Below are 17055 nucleotides of genomic sequence, written 5' to 3' on the forward strand. Positions count from 1 at the left end.
CCTCCACATACCAATCCAAACACCCCTCCACATACCAATCCAAACACCCCTCCACATACCCAATCCAAACTTCCCTCCACATACCAATCCAAACTCCTCTCCACAACCCAATCTAAACTTCCCTCCACATACCCAATCCAAACATCCCTCCATATACCCAATCCAAACTAACGTCCACTTACCCAATCCAAGCTCCTCTCCACATTCCCAATCCAAACTCCTCTCCACATACCCGATCCAAACTTCCGTCCACATACCCAATCCAAACACCTCTCCACATACCCAATCAAAACTTCCCTGCTCATTCCCAATCGAAACTCCTCTACACAAAAACAATCGTAAATTCCCTCCACATACCCAATCCAAACTCTCTCCTCATACCCAATCAAAACTGCTCTCCAGATACCTAATCCAAACTTCCCTCCACATACCCAATCCAAACTCCTCTCCACAAACCCAATCTAAACTTCCCTCCACATACCCAATCCAAACGTCCCTCCACATACCCAATCCAAACGTCCCTCCACATACGCAATCCAAACTTCCCTCCACATACCCAATCCAAACTAACCTCCAGTTGCCCAATCCAAACTCCTCTCCACATACCCAATCCAAACTCCTCTCCACAAACCCAATCCAAACTTCCATCGACATACCCAATTGAAAACTTCCCTCCACATACCCAATCCAAACTTCCCTCCACATACCCAATCCAAACTAACCTCCAGTTGCCCAATCCAAACTCCTCTCCACAAACCCAATCCAAACTTCCATCGACATACCCAATTGAAAGCTTCCCTCCACATCCCAGTCCAAACTCCTGTCCACATTCCCAATCCAATCTCTTCTCCACATACCCAATCAAAACTCATCTCCACATACCCAATCAAAACACCTCTCCATATACTCAATCCAAACTTCCCTCCGCATACCCAGTCCAATCTCCTCTCCACATATCCAATCTAAACTTCCCTCCACTTACCCAATCAACACTTCCCTCCTCATATCCAATCGAAACTGCTCTGCAGATACCAAATCCAAAATTCCCTCCACATACCCATTCCAATCTCCTCTCCACATACCCAATCTTATCTGCTCTCCAAATACCCTATCCATACTTCCATCCAGATACCCAATCCAAACTTCCATCCACATACCCAATTCAAACTTCCCACCACATCCCAGTCCAAACTCCTCTCCACATACCCAATCAAAACTCCGCTCCATATACTCAATCCAAACTTCACTCCGCATACCCAGTCCAATCTCCTCTCCACATATCCAATCTAAACTTCCGTCCACTTACCCAATCAACACTTCCCTCCTCATATCCAATCGAAACTGCTCTCCAGATACCCAATCCAAACTTCCATCCACATACCCAATTCAAACTTCCCACCACATCCCAGTCCAAACTCCTCTCCACATACCCAATCAAAACTCCTCTCCATATACTCAATCCAAACTTCACTCCGCATAACCAGTCCAATCTCCTCTCCACATGTCCAATCTAAACTTCCCTCCACATACCCAATCAACACTTCCCTCCTCATATCCAATTGAAACTCCTCTCCACATACCAAATCCAATCTTCCCTCCACATACCCAAACCAAACTTTCCTCCACATACCCAATCCAAACATCCGTCTACATACCCAGTCCAATCTCCTCTCCACATAACTAATCCAAACTTCACGACACATACCCAATGCAAACTTAGCTCCAGTTACCCAATCCAAACTCCTCTCCACAAAACCAATCCAAACTCCTCTCCACACACCCAATCAAATCTTCCCTCCACATATCCAATCCAAACACGCTCCACATACCCAATCCAAACTTCCCTCCACATACCCAATCCAAACTCTGCTCCACATTCCCAATCTAAACCTCCCTCCACATACCAAATCAACACTTCCCTCCTCTTATCCAATCGAAAATCCTTTCCACATACCCAATACAAACTTCCCTTCACATAGCCAATCTTAACTCCTCTCCACATACCAATCCAAACTCATCTAGACATACCCAATCCAAACTTCTGTCACTTGCCAATCCAAATTTCTCTCCACATCCCCAACAGAAACTTCCTTCAACATTACAATCGAAAATCCTCTTCACATACCCAATCAAAACTCCTCTACACACAACAAATCCAAACTTACCTCCACATACCCATTCCAATCTCCTCTCCACATACCAATCTAAACTCCTATCCAAATACCAATCTAAACTTCCCTGCACAGACCAAATCAGAACTTCCCTCCACATTCCAATTCAAACTTCATTCCACATACCCAATCCAAACCTCCCTCCACATACCCAATCCAAACTTCCCTCCACATACCCTATCCAAACTTCCCTCCACATACGCAATCCAAACATCCCTCCACATACCCAATCCAAACTACTCTCCACATACCCAATCCAAACTTCCCTCCATATACAGAATCCAAACTTGCCTCCACATACCGAATCCAAACTTCCCTCCACATAACCAGTCCAATCTTCCCTCCATGTACCCAATACAAACTTCCTTCCAGATACCCAATCCAAATTCCTCTCCACATACCCAATCCAAACTACCCTACACATACCCAATCCAAACATCCCTCCACATACCCAATCCAAACTCCGCTCCACATACCCAATCCAAACTTCCCTCCACATACCCAATCCAAACTTCCCTCCACATACCCAATCCAAACAACCCTCCACATAAACAATCCAAACTCCTCTCCACATACCCAATCCAAACATCCCTCCACATACCCAATCCAAACTTCCCTCCACATACCCAATCCAAACATCCCTCCACATACCCAATCCAAACTCCGCTCCACATACCCATTCCACACATCCCTCCACATACCCAGTTCAAACTTCCCTCCACATACCCAATCTAAACTTCCCTCCACATACCCAATCAACACTTCCCTGCTCTTATCCAATCGAAACTCCTCTCCACATACCGAATCCAAACTTCCCTCCACTTACCCAAACCAGACTTCTGTCTACATACCCAGTCCAAACTCCTCTCCACATACCCAATCCAAACTCCACTCCACATACCGAATCCAAACTTCATGCCACATACCGAATCCAAACTTACCTCCAGTTACACAATCCAAACTCCTCTCCACATACCCAATCCAAACTCCTCTGCACATAATCAATCCAACCTCTCTCCACATACCGAATCCAAACTCCCTCCACATACCCAATCAAAACTGCTTTCCACATACCCAATCGAAACTTCCCTCCACATTCACAGTCCAATCTCCTCTCCACATACCCAAACCAAACTTCCCTCCACATGCCCAGTCCTATCCCCTCTCCAAATACCCAATCCAAACACCTCTCCACATACCCAATCCCAACTTCCATTCACATACCCAATCCAAATTTCCCTCCACATACCAATCCAAACTTCCCTGCTCATACAAAATCCAAACTTCCCTCCACATACCCAAACCAAACGTTCCTCTACATACCCAATCCAAATTTCCCTCCACATAACCAATCCAAATTTCCCTCCAAATACCCAATCCAAACTTCCCTGCTCATACAAAATCCAAACTTCCCTCCACATACCTAAACCAAACTTTCCTCTACATACCCAATCTAAACTCCACTCCACATACCCAATCTAAACTCCACTCCACATACCCAATCCAAACTCCTCTCCACATACCCAATCCAAACTCCTCTCCACATACCCAATCCAAACATCCGTCTACATACCCAGTCCAATCTCCTCTCCACATACCAAATCCAAACTTCCCTCCACATACCCAAACCAAACTTTCCTCCACATAACTAATCCAAACTTCACGACACATACGCAATGCAAACTTACCTCCAGTTACCCAATCCAAACTCCTCTCCACAAAACCAATCCAAACTCCTCTCCACACACCCAATCAAATCTTCCCTCCACATATCCAGTCCAAACTCCTCTCCACAAACCCAATCCAAACTCTGCTCCACATTCCCAATCTAAACCTCCCTCCACATACCCAATCAACACTTCCCTCCTCTTATCCAATCAAAACTCCTTTCCACATACCAAAATCCAAACTTCCCTTCACATAGCCAATCTTAACTCCTCACCACATACCCTATCCAAACTTCCATCCAGATACCCAATCCAAACATCTCTCCACATACCAATCCAAACTCATCTAGACATACCCAATCCAAACTTCTGTCACTTGCCAATCCAAATTTCTCTCCACATACCCAACAGAAACTTCCTTCAACATTACAATCGAAAATCCTCTTCACATACCCAATCAAAACTCCTCTACACATACACAATCCAAACTCCTCTCCACACAGCAAATCCAAACTTACCTCCACATACCCATTCCAATCTCCTCTCCACATACCCAATCCAAACTCCTCTCCTCAAACCCAATCCAAACTTCCATCCACATACCCAATTCAAACTTCCCACCACATCCCAGTCCAAACTCCTCTCAACATACCCAATCAAAATTCCTCTCCATATACTCAATCCAAACTTACCTCAACATACCCATTCCAATCTCCTCTCCACATACCCAAACCAAACTCCTCTCCTCAAACCCAATCGAAACTTCCATCCACATACCCAATTCAAACTTCCCACCACATCCCAGTCCAAACTCCTCTCAACATACCCAATCAAAATTCCTCTCCATATACTCAATCCAAACTTCACTCCGCATACCCAGTCCAATCTCCGCTCCACATATCCAATCTAAACTTCCCTCCACATACCCAATCCAAACTTCCCTCCACATACCAATCCAAACTCCTCTCCACAACCCAATCTAAACTTCCCTCCACATACCCAATCCAAACATCCCTCCATATACCCAATCCAAACTAACGTCCACTTACCCAATCCAAGCTCCTCTCCACATTCCCAATCCAAACTCCTCTCCACATACCCGATCCAAACTTCCGTCCACATACCCAATCCAAACACCTCTCCACATACCAATCAAAACTTCCCTGCTCATTCCCAATCGAAACTTCTCTACACAAAAACAATCGTAAATTCCCTCCACATACCCAATCCAAACTCTCTCCTCATACCCAATCAAAACTGCTCTCCAGATACCTAATCCAAACTTCCCTCCACATACCCAATCCAAACTCCTCTCCACAAACCCAATCTAAACTTCCCTCCACATACCCAATCCAAACGTCCCTCCACATACCCAATCCAAACGTCCCTCCACATACCCAATCCAAACTTCCCTCCACATACCCAATCCAAACTAACCTCCAGTTGCCCAATCCAAACTCCTCTCCACATACCCAATCCAAACTCCTCTCCATATACTCAATCCAAACTTCACTTCGCATAACCAGTAATATCCTCTCCACATGTCCAATCTAAACTTCCCTCCACATACCCAATCAACACTTCCCTCCTCATATCATTGAAACTCCTCTCCACATACCTAATCCAAAAGTCCCTCCACATACCCAATCCAAACATCCGTCTACATACCCAGTCCAATCTCCTCTCCACATACCAAATCCAAACTTCCCTCCACATACCCAATCCAAACATCCCTCCATATACCCAATCCAAACTAACGTCCACTTACCCAATCCAAGCTCCTCTCCACATTCCCAATCCAAACTCCTCTCCACATACCCGATCCAAACTTCCGTCCACATACCCAATCCAAACACCTCTCCACATACCAATCAAAACTTCCCTGCTCATTCCCAATCGAAACTTCTCTACGCAAAAACAATCGTAAATTCCCTCCACATACCCAATCCAAACTCTCTCCTCATACCCAATCAAAACTGCTCTCCAGATACCTAATCCAAACTTCCCTCCACATACCCAATCCAAACTCCTCTCCACAAACCCAATCTAAACTTCCCTCCACATACCCAATCCAAACGTCCCTCCACATACCCAATCCAAACGTCCCTCCACATACCCAATCCAAACTTCCCTCCACATACCTAATCCAAACTAACCTCCAGTTGCCCAATCCAAACTCCTCTCCACATACCCAATCCAAACTCCTCTCCACAAACCCAATCCAAACTTCCATCGACATACCCAATTGAAAACTTCCCTCCACATACCCAATCCAAACTTCCCTCCACATACCCAATCCAAACTAATCTCCAGTTGCCCAATCCAAACTCCTCTCCACAAACCCAATCCAAACTTCCATCGACATACCCAATTGAAAGCTTCCCTCCACATCCCAGTCCAAACTCCTGTCCACATTCCCAATCCAATCTCTTCTCCACATACCCAATCAAAACTCATCTCCACATACCCAATCAAAACACCTCTCCATATACTCAATCCAAACTTCCCTCCGCATACCCAGTCCAATCTCCTCTCCACATATCCAATCTAAACTTCCCTCCACTTACCCAATCAACACTTCCCTCCTCATATCCAATCGAAACTGCTCTGCAGATACCCAATCCAAAATTCCCTCCACATACCCATTCCAATCTCCTCTCCACATACCCAATCTTATCTGCTCTCCAAATACCCTATCCATACTTCCATCCAGATACCCAATCCAAACTTCCATCCACATACCCAATTCAAACTTCCCACCACATCCCAGTCCAAACTCCTCTCCACATACCCAATCAAAACTCCGCTCCATATACTCAATCCAAACTTCACTCCGCATACCCAGTCCAATCTCCTCTCCACATATCCAATCTAAACTTCCCTCCACTTACCCAATCAACACTTCCCTCCTCATATCCAATCGAAACTGCTCTCCAGATACCCAATCCAAACTTCCACCCACATACCCAATTCAAACTTCCCACCACATCCCAGTTCAAACTCCTCTCCATATACCCAATCAAAACTCCTCTCCATATACTCAATCCAAACTTCACTTCGCATAACCAGTCCAATATCCTCTCCACATGTCCAATCTAAACTTCCCTCCACATACCCAATCAACACTTCCCTCCTCATATCATTGAAACTCCTCTCCACATACCTAATCCAAAAGTCCCTCCACATACCCAATCCAAACATCCGTCTACATACCCAGTCCAATCTCCTCTCCACATACCAAATCCAAACTTCCCTCCACATACCCAAACCAAAATTTCCTCCACATAACTAATCCAAACTTCACGACACATACGCAATGCAAACTTACCTCCAGTTACCCAATCCAAACTCCTCTCCACAAAACCAATCCAAACTCCTCTCCACACACCCAATCAAACCTTCCCTCCACATATCCAGTCCAAACTCCTCTCCACAAACCCAATCCAAACTTCCCTCCACATACCAATCGAAATTCATCTCCACATACCCAATCCAAACTCTGCTCCACATTCCCAATTTAAACCTCCCTCCACATACCCAATCAACACTTCCCTCCTCTTATCCAATCGAAACTCCTTTCCACATACCCAATCAAAACTCCTCACCATATACTGAATCTAAACTTCCCTCCGCATACCCAGTCCAATCTCCTCTCCACATATCCAATCTTAACTGCTCTCCACATACCCTATCCATACTTCCATTCAGATACCCAATCCAAACTTCCCACCACATACCCAATCCAAACTCCTCTCCACAAACCCAATCTAAACTTCCCTCCACATACCCAAACCAAACTTCCCTCCACTTACCCAATCCAAACTCCTCTCCACATACCCAATCAAAACTTCCCTCCACATACCCAATCAGCACATCCCTCCTCTTATCCAATCGAAACTCCTCTCCACATACCCTATCCAAACTTCCATCCAGATACCCAATCCAAACTATCTCTTCACATACCAATCCAAACTCATCTAGACATACCCAATTCAAATTCCCTCCACATGCCAATCTAAACTTCTGTCACTTGCCAATCCAAATTTCCCTCCACATACCCAATCCAAACTCTCTCCACATACCCAATTCAAACTTCCCTCCACATCCCAGTCCAAACTCCTCTCCACGTACCCAATCCAATCTCCTCTCCACAAACCCTATCAAAACTCATCTCCACACACCCGATCCAAATTTCCCTCCACATACCCAATCCAAACTCCTCTCCGCATACCCAATCCAAACTCCTCTCCACATACCCAATCAAATCTTCCCTCCACATATCCAATCCAAACACTCTCCACATGCCCAATCCAAACTTCCCTCCACATACCCAGTCCAAACTCCTCTCCACAAACCCAATCCAAACTTCCATCGACATACCCAATTGAAAGCTTCCCTCCACATCCCAGTCCAAACTCCTGTCCACATACCCAATCCAATCTCTTCTCCACATACCCAATCAAAACTCATCTCCACATACCCAATCAAAACACCTCTCCATATACTCAATCCAAACTTCCCTCCGCATACCCAGTCCAATCTCCTCTCCACATATCCAATCTAAACTTCCCTCCACTTACCCAATCAACACTTCCCTCCTCATATCCAATCGAAACTGCTCTGCAGATACCCAATCCAAAATTCCCTCCACATACCCATTCCAATCTCCTCTCCACATACCCAATCTTATCTGCTCTCCAAATACCCTATCCATACTTCCATCCAGATACCCAATCCAAACTTCCATCCACATACCCAATTCAAACTTCCCACCACATCCCAGTCCAAACTCCTCTCCACATACCCAATCAAAACTCCGCTCCATATACTCAATCCAAACTTCACTCCGCATACCCAGTCCAATCTCCTCTCCACATATCCAATCTAAACTTCCCTCCACATACCCAATCAACACTTCCCTCCTCATATCCAATTGAAACTCCTCTCCACATACCAAATCCAATCTTCCCTCCACATACCCAAACCAAACTTTCCTCCACATACCCAATCCAAACATCCGTCTACATACCCAGTCCAATCACCTCTCCACATACCAAATCCAAACTTCCCTCCACATACCAAACCAAACTTTCCTCCACATAACTAATACAAACTTCACGACACATACGCAATGCAAACTTACCTCCAGTTACCCAATCCAAACTCCTCTCCACAAAACCAATCCAAACTCCTCTCCACACACCCAATCAAACCTTCCCTCCACATATCCAGTCCAAACTCCTCTCCACAAACCCAATCCAAACTTCCCTCCACATACCAATCGAAATTCATCTCCACATACCCAATCCAAACTCTGCTCCACATTCCCAATCTAAACCTCCCTCCACATACCCAATCAACACTTCCCTCCTCTTATCCAATCGAAACTCCTTTCCACATACCCAATCAAAACTCCTCACCATATACTGAATCTAAACTTCCCTCCGCATACCCAGTCCAATCTCCTCTCCACATATCCAATCTTAACTGCTCTCCACATACCCTATCCATACTTCCATCCAGATACCCAATCCAAACTTCCCACCACATACCCAATCCAAACCCCTCTCCACAAACCCAATCTAAACTTCCCTCCACATACCCAAACCAAACTTCCCTCCACTTACCCAATCCAAACTCCTCTCCACATACCCAATCAAAACTTCCCTCCACATACCCAATCAGCACATCCCTCCTCTTATCCAATCGAAACTCCTCTCCACATACCCTATCCAAACTTCCATCCAGATACCCAATCCAAACTATCTCTTCACATACCAATCCAAACTCATCTAGACATACCCAATTCAAATTCCCTCCACATGCCAATCTAAACTTCTGTCACTTGCCAATCCAAATTTCCCTCCACATACCCAATCCAAACTCTCTCCACATACCCAATTCAAACTTCCCTCCACATCCCAGTCCAAACTCCTCTCCACGTACCCAATCCAATCTCCTCTCCACAAACCCTATCAAAACTCATCTCCACACACCAGATCCAAATTTCCCTCCACATACCCAATCCAAACTCCTCTCCGCATACCCAATCCAAACTCCTCTCCACATATCCAATCCAAACACTCTCCACATGCCCAATCCAAACTTCCCTCCACATACCCAGTCCAAACTCCTCTCCACAAACCCAATCCAAACTTCCATCGACATACCCAATTGAAAGCTTCCCTCCACATCCCAGTCCAAACTCCTGTCCACATACCCAATCCAATCTCTTCTCCACATACCCAATCAAAACTCATCTCCACATACCCAATCAAAACACCTCTCCATATACTCAATCCAAACTTCCCTCCGCATACCCAGTCCAATCTCCTCTCCACATATCCAATCTAAACTTCCCTCCACTTACCCAATCAACACTTCCCTCCTCATATCCAATCGAAACTGCTCTGCAGATACCCAATCCAAAATTCCCTCCACATACCCATTCCAATCTCCTCTCCACATACCCAATCTTATCTGCTCTCCAAATACCCTATCCATACTTCCATCCAGATACCCAATCCAAACTTCCATCCACATACCCAATTCAAACTTCCCACCACATCCCAGTCCAAACTCCTCTCCACATACCCAATCAAAACTCCGCTCCATATACTCAATCCAAACTTCACTCCGCATACCCAGTCCAATCTCCTCTCCACATATCCAATCTAAACTTCCCTCCACTTACCCAATCAACACTTCCCTCCTCATATCCAATCGAAACTGCTCTCCAGATACCCAATCCAAACTTCCACCCACATACCCAATTCAAACTTCCCACCACATCCCAGTTCAAACTCCTCTCCACATACCCAATCCAAACTCCTCTCCACATACCCAATCAAAACTTCCCTCCACATACCCAATCAGCACATCCCTCCTCTTATCCAATCGAAACTCCTCTCCACATACCCTATCCAAACTTCCATCCAGATACCCAATCCAAACTATCTCTTCACATACCAATCCAAACTCATCTAGACATACCCAATTCAAATTCCCTCCACATGCCAATCTAAACTTCTGTCACTTGCCAATCCAAATTTCCCTCCACATACCCAATCCAAACTCTCTCCACATACCCAATTCAAACTTCCCTCCACATCCCAGTCCAAACTCCTCTCCACGTACCCAATCCAATCTCCTCTCCACAAACCCTATCAAAACTCATCTCCACACACCAGATCCAAATTTCCCTCCACATACCCAATCCAAACTCCTCTCCGCATACCCAATCCAAACTCCTCTCCACATACCCAATCAAATCTTCCCTCCACATATCCAATCCAAACACTCTCCACATGCCCAATCCAAACTTCCCTCCACATACCCAGTCCAAACTCCTCTCCACAAACCCAATCCAAACTTCCCTCCACATACCAATCGAAATTCATCTCCACGTACCCAATCCAAACTCTGCTCCACATTCCCAATCTAAACCTTCCTCCACATACCCAATCAACACTTCCCTCCTCTTATCCAATTGAAACTCCTCTCCACATACCCAATCCAAACTTCCCTTCACATAGCCAATCTTAACTCCTCTCCACATACCCTATCCAAACTTCCATCCAGATACCCAATCGAAACATCTCTCCACATACCAATCCAAACTCATCTAGACATACCCAATCCAAACTTCCCTCCACATGCCAATCCAAATTTCTGTCACTTGCCAATCCAAATTTCTCTCCACATGGCCAACCGAAACTTCCCTCAACATTCCAATCGAAAATCCTCTCCACATGCCCTGGCCAAACTCCTCTCCACAAACCCAATCTAAACTTCCCTCCATATACCCAATCCAAACTAACGTCCACTTACCCAATCCAAACTCCTCTACACTTACGCAATCCAAACTCCTCTCCACATACGCAATCCGAACTCCTCTGCACATGCCCGATCCAAACTTCCCTCCACATACCCAATCCAAACTCCTCTCCACATACCCAATGAAAAATTCCCTCCTCATACCCGATCCAAACTCCTCTACACATAACCAATCTTAATTTCCCTCCACATACCCAATCCAAACTCTCTCCTCATACCCAATCAAAACTGCTCTCCAGATACCTAATCAAAACTTCCCTCCACATACCCAGTCCAATCCCCTCTCCACATACCCAATTTTACCTGCTCTCCACATACCCTATCCATACTTCCATCCAGATACCCAATCCAAACATCCCTCCACATACCCAATCTAAACTCCTCTCCACAAACCCAATCTAAACTTTCCTCCACATACCCAATCCAAACTTCCCTCCACATACCCAGTCCTATCCCCTCTCCACATACCCAATCCAAACTTCCCTCCGCATGCCCCATCCAATCTCCTCTCCACATACCAAATCCAAACTCCTCTGCACATAACCAATCCAACCTCACTCCACATACAAAATCCAAACTTCCCTGCACATACGCAAACCAAACTTCCGTCTACATACCCAGTCCAAACTCCTCTCCACATACCCAATCCAAATTTACCTCCACATACCCAGTCCAATCTCCTCCCAACATACCCAATCCAAACTCCTCTCCACATATCTTATCCAAACTCTCTCCACATATCCAATCAATACTGCTCAACACATACCCAATCGAAACCACCCTCCACATACCAAGTGCAATCTCCTCTGCACATACCCAATCCAAACTCCTCTCCACATACCCAATCCCAACTTCCATCCACATACACAATCCAATATTCCCTGCACATTCCCAATCCAAACTCCTCTCCACATTCCCAATCTAAACTTCCCTCCACGTACCCAATCCAAACTTCCCTGCTCATACCAAATCCAATCTTCACTAAACATACCCAAACAAAATTTTGCTCCACATACCCAATCCAAACTCCTCTCCACATACCCAATCCAAACTTCCGTCTACATACCCAATCCAATTTCCTCTCCACATACCCAATCCAAACTTCCGTCTACATACCCAATCCAAACTCCTCTCCACATACTCAATCCAACCTTCCCTCCACATGCCCAGTCCAATCTCCTTTCCACATACTCAATCCAAACTCCTCTCCACATAACCAATCCAACCTCTCTCCACATACCCAATCAAAACTGCTCTCCACATCCCCAATCCAAACTTCCCTCCACATAACCAGTCCAATCTCCTCTCCACATACCGAATCCAAACTTCACGCCACATAACCAATCCAAACTTACCTCCACATACCCAGTACAATCTCCTCTCCACATACACAATCCAAACCTCCATCCACATATCCAATCCAAACATCCCTCCACATACCCAATCCAAACTCCTCTCCACATACCCAGTGAAATCTTCCCTCCACATACCCAATCCAAACTCCTCTCCACATAAGCAATCGAAAATTCCCTCCACATACCCAGTCCAAACTTCTCTCCACAAACCCAATCGAAACTTCCCTCCACATACTCATTCCAATCTCCTCACCACAAACCCAATCCAAACTTCCATCCACATAACCAATTCAATCTTCCCTCCACATACCCATTCCAAACTAACCTCCACTTACCCAATCCAATCTCCTCTCCACAAACCCAATCCAAACTTCCCTCTTCATAGCCAGTCCAATCTGCTCTCCACAAACCCAATCCAAACTTCCATCCACATATCCAATCCAAACTTCCCTCCACATACCCAATCCAAACTTCCCTCTTCATAGCCAGTCCAATCTGCTCTCCACAAACCCAATCCAAACTTCCATCCAAATACCCAATCCAAACTTCCCTCAACATAGCAATCCAAACTCCTCTCCACATACCCATCGAAACTCCTCTCCACATACCCAATGCAATCATCCCTCCGCATCCCCAATCCAAACTTCCCTTCACATACCCTGTCCAATCTCCTCTCCACATACCCAATCCAAACTTCCCTCCACATATTCAGTCCAATCTCCTCTCCACATACCCAATCCAAACTCCTCTCCACATACCCAATCCAAACTCCTCTCCACACAACCGATCCAAACTTCCCTCCATATACCCAATCCAAACTCCTCTCCACATACCCAATCAAATCTTCCCTCCACATACCCAATCCAAACTCCTCTCCACAAACCCAATCTAAACTTCCCTCCACAAGCCCAATCCAAACTAACCTCCACTTACCCAATCCAAACTCCTCTCGACACACCCAATCCAAACTCCTCTCCACATACCAATCCAAACTCATCTAGACATACCCAATCCAAACTTCCCTCCACATTCCCAATCCAAACTCCTCTCGACTTACCCACTCTAAACTTCCCTCCACATACCCAATCCAAACTCCTCTCCACATACCAATCCAAGGTCATCTAGACATACCCAATCCAAACTTCCCTCCACATGCCAATCCAAACTTCTGTCACTTGCCAATCCAAATTTCTCTCCACATACCCAACCAAAACATCCATCAACATTCCAATCAAAAATCCTCTCCACATACCCTGTCCAAACACCTCTCCACATACCCAATCCGAACTCCTCTCCACATACCAAATCCAAACTTCCCTCCACATACCCATTCCAATCTCCTCTCCACATACCCAATCCAAACTCCGCTCCACAAACCCAATCCAAACTTCCATCCACATAACCAATTCAATCTTCCCTCCACATACCCATTCCAAACTAACCTCCACTTACCCAATCCAATCTCCTCTCCACAAACCCAATCCAAACTTCCCTCTTCATAGCCAGTCCAATCTGCTCTCCACAAACCCAATCCAAACTTCCATCCACATATCCAATCCAAACTTCCCTCCACATACCCAATCCAAACTTCCCTCCACATACCCAATCCAAGCTTCCTTCCTCATACACAATCCAACTCCTCTCCACTTACCCAATCCAAACTCCTCTCCACATAGCAAATCCAAACTCCTCTCCACATACCCAATCCAAACTACTCTCCACATACCCAATCCAAACTCCTCTCCACATACCCGATCAAAACTTCCATCCAGATACCCAATCCAAACTTCCCTCCACATACCTATCGAAACTCCTCTCCACATACCCAATGCAATCTTCCCTCCACATACCCAATCCAAACTTACCTCCACTTACCCAATCCAAACTCCTCTCCGCATACCCAATCCAAACTTCCATCCACATACCCAATCACAACTCCTCTACACATACCCAATCCATACTCCTCTCCACAAACCCAAATTAAACTTCCCTCCACATACCCAATCTAAACTTCCCTCCACATACCCAAACCAAACTTCCCTCCACTTACCCAATCCAAACTCCTCTCCACATACCCAATCAAAACTTCCCTCCACATACCCAATCAGCACATCCCTCCTCTTATCCAATCGAAACTCCTCTCCACATACCCTATCCAAACTTCCATCCAGATACCCAATCCAAACTATCTCTTCACATACCAATCCAAACTCATCTAGACATACCCAATTCAAATTCCCTCCACATGCCAATCTAAACTTCTGTCACTTGCCAATCCAAATTTCCCTCCACATACCCAATCCAAACTCTCTCCACATACCCAATTCAAACTTCCCTCCACATCCCAGTCCAAACTCCTCTCCACGTACCCAATCCAATCTCCTCTCCACAAACCCTATCAAAACTCATCTCCACACACCAGATCCAAATTTCCCTCCACATACCCAATCCAAACTCCTCTCCGCATACCCAATCCAAACTCCTCTCCACATATCCAATCCAAACACTCTCCACATGCCCAATCCAAACTTCCCTCCACATACCCAGTCCAAACTCCTCTCCACAAACCCAATCCAAACTTCCATCGACATACCCAATTGAAAGCTTCCCTCCACATCCCAGTCCAAACTCCTGTCCACATTCCCAATCCAATCTCTTCTCCACATACCCAATCAAAACTCATCTCCACATACCCAATCAAAACACCTCTCCATATACTCAATCCAAACTTCCCTCCGCATACCCAGTCCAATCTCCTCTCCACATATCCAATCTAAACTTCCCTCCACTTACCCAATCAACACTTCCCTCCTCATATCCAATCGAAACTGCTCTGCAGATACCCAATCCAAAATTCCCTCCACATACCCATTCCAATCTCCTCTCCACATACCCAATCTTATCTGCTCTCCAAATACCCTATCCATACTTCCATCCAGATACCCAATCCAAACTTCCATCCACATACCCAATTCAAACTTCCCACCACATCCCAGTCCAAACTCCTCTCCACATACCCAATCAAAACTCCGCTCCATATACTCAATCCAAACTTCACTCCGCATACCCAGTCCAATCTCCTCTCCACATATCCAATCTAAACTTCCCTCCACTTACCCAATCAACACTTCCCTCCTCATATCCAATCGAAACTGCTCTCCAGATACCCAATCCAAACTTCCACCCACATACCCAATTCAAACTTCCCACCACATCCCAGTTCAAACTCCTCTCCACATACCCAATCCAAACTCCTCTCCACATACCCAATCAAAACTTCCCTCCACATACCCAATCAGCACATCCCTCCTCTTATCCAATCGAAACTCCTCTCCACATACCCTATCCAAACTTCCATCCAGATACCCAATCCAAACTATCTCTTCACATACCAATCCAAACTCATCTAGACATACCCAATTCAAATTCCCTCCACATGCCAATCTAAACTTCTGTCACTTGCCAATCCAAATTTCCCTCCACATACCCAATCCAAACTCTCTCCACATACCCAATTCAAACTTCCCTCCACATCCCAGTCCAAACTCCTCTCCACGTACCCAATCCAATCTCCTCTCCACAAACCCTATCAAAACTCATCTCCACACACCAGATCCAAATTTCCCTCCACATACCCAATCCAAACTCCTCTCCGCATACCCAATCCAAACTCCTCTCCACATACCCAATCAAATCTTCCCTCCACATATCCAATCCAAACACTCTCCACATGCCCAATCCAAACTTCCCTCCACATACCCAGTCCAAACTCCTCTCCACAAACCCAATCCAAACTTCCCTCCACATACCAATCGAAATTCATCTCCACGTACCCAATCCAAACTCTGCTCCACATTCCCAATCTAAACCTTCCTCCACATACCCAATCAACACTTCCCTCCTCTTATCCAATTGAAACTCCTCTCCACATACCCAATCCAAACTTCCCTTCACATAGCCAATCTTAACTCCTCTCCACATACCCTATCCAAACTTCCATCCAGATACCCAATCGAAACATCTCTC

This window comes from Hemitrygon akajei, chromosome 22 (assembly GCF_048418815.1).
Source record: "Hemitrygon akajei chromosome 22, sHemAka1.3, whole genome shotgun sequence".
NCBI classification, from domain to species: domain Eukaryota; kingdom Metazoa; phylum Chordata; class Chondrichthyes; order Myliobatiformes; family Dasyatidae; genus Hemitrygon; species Hemitrygon akajei.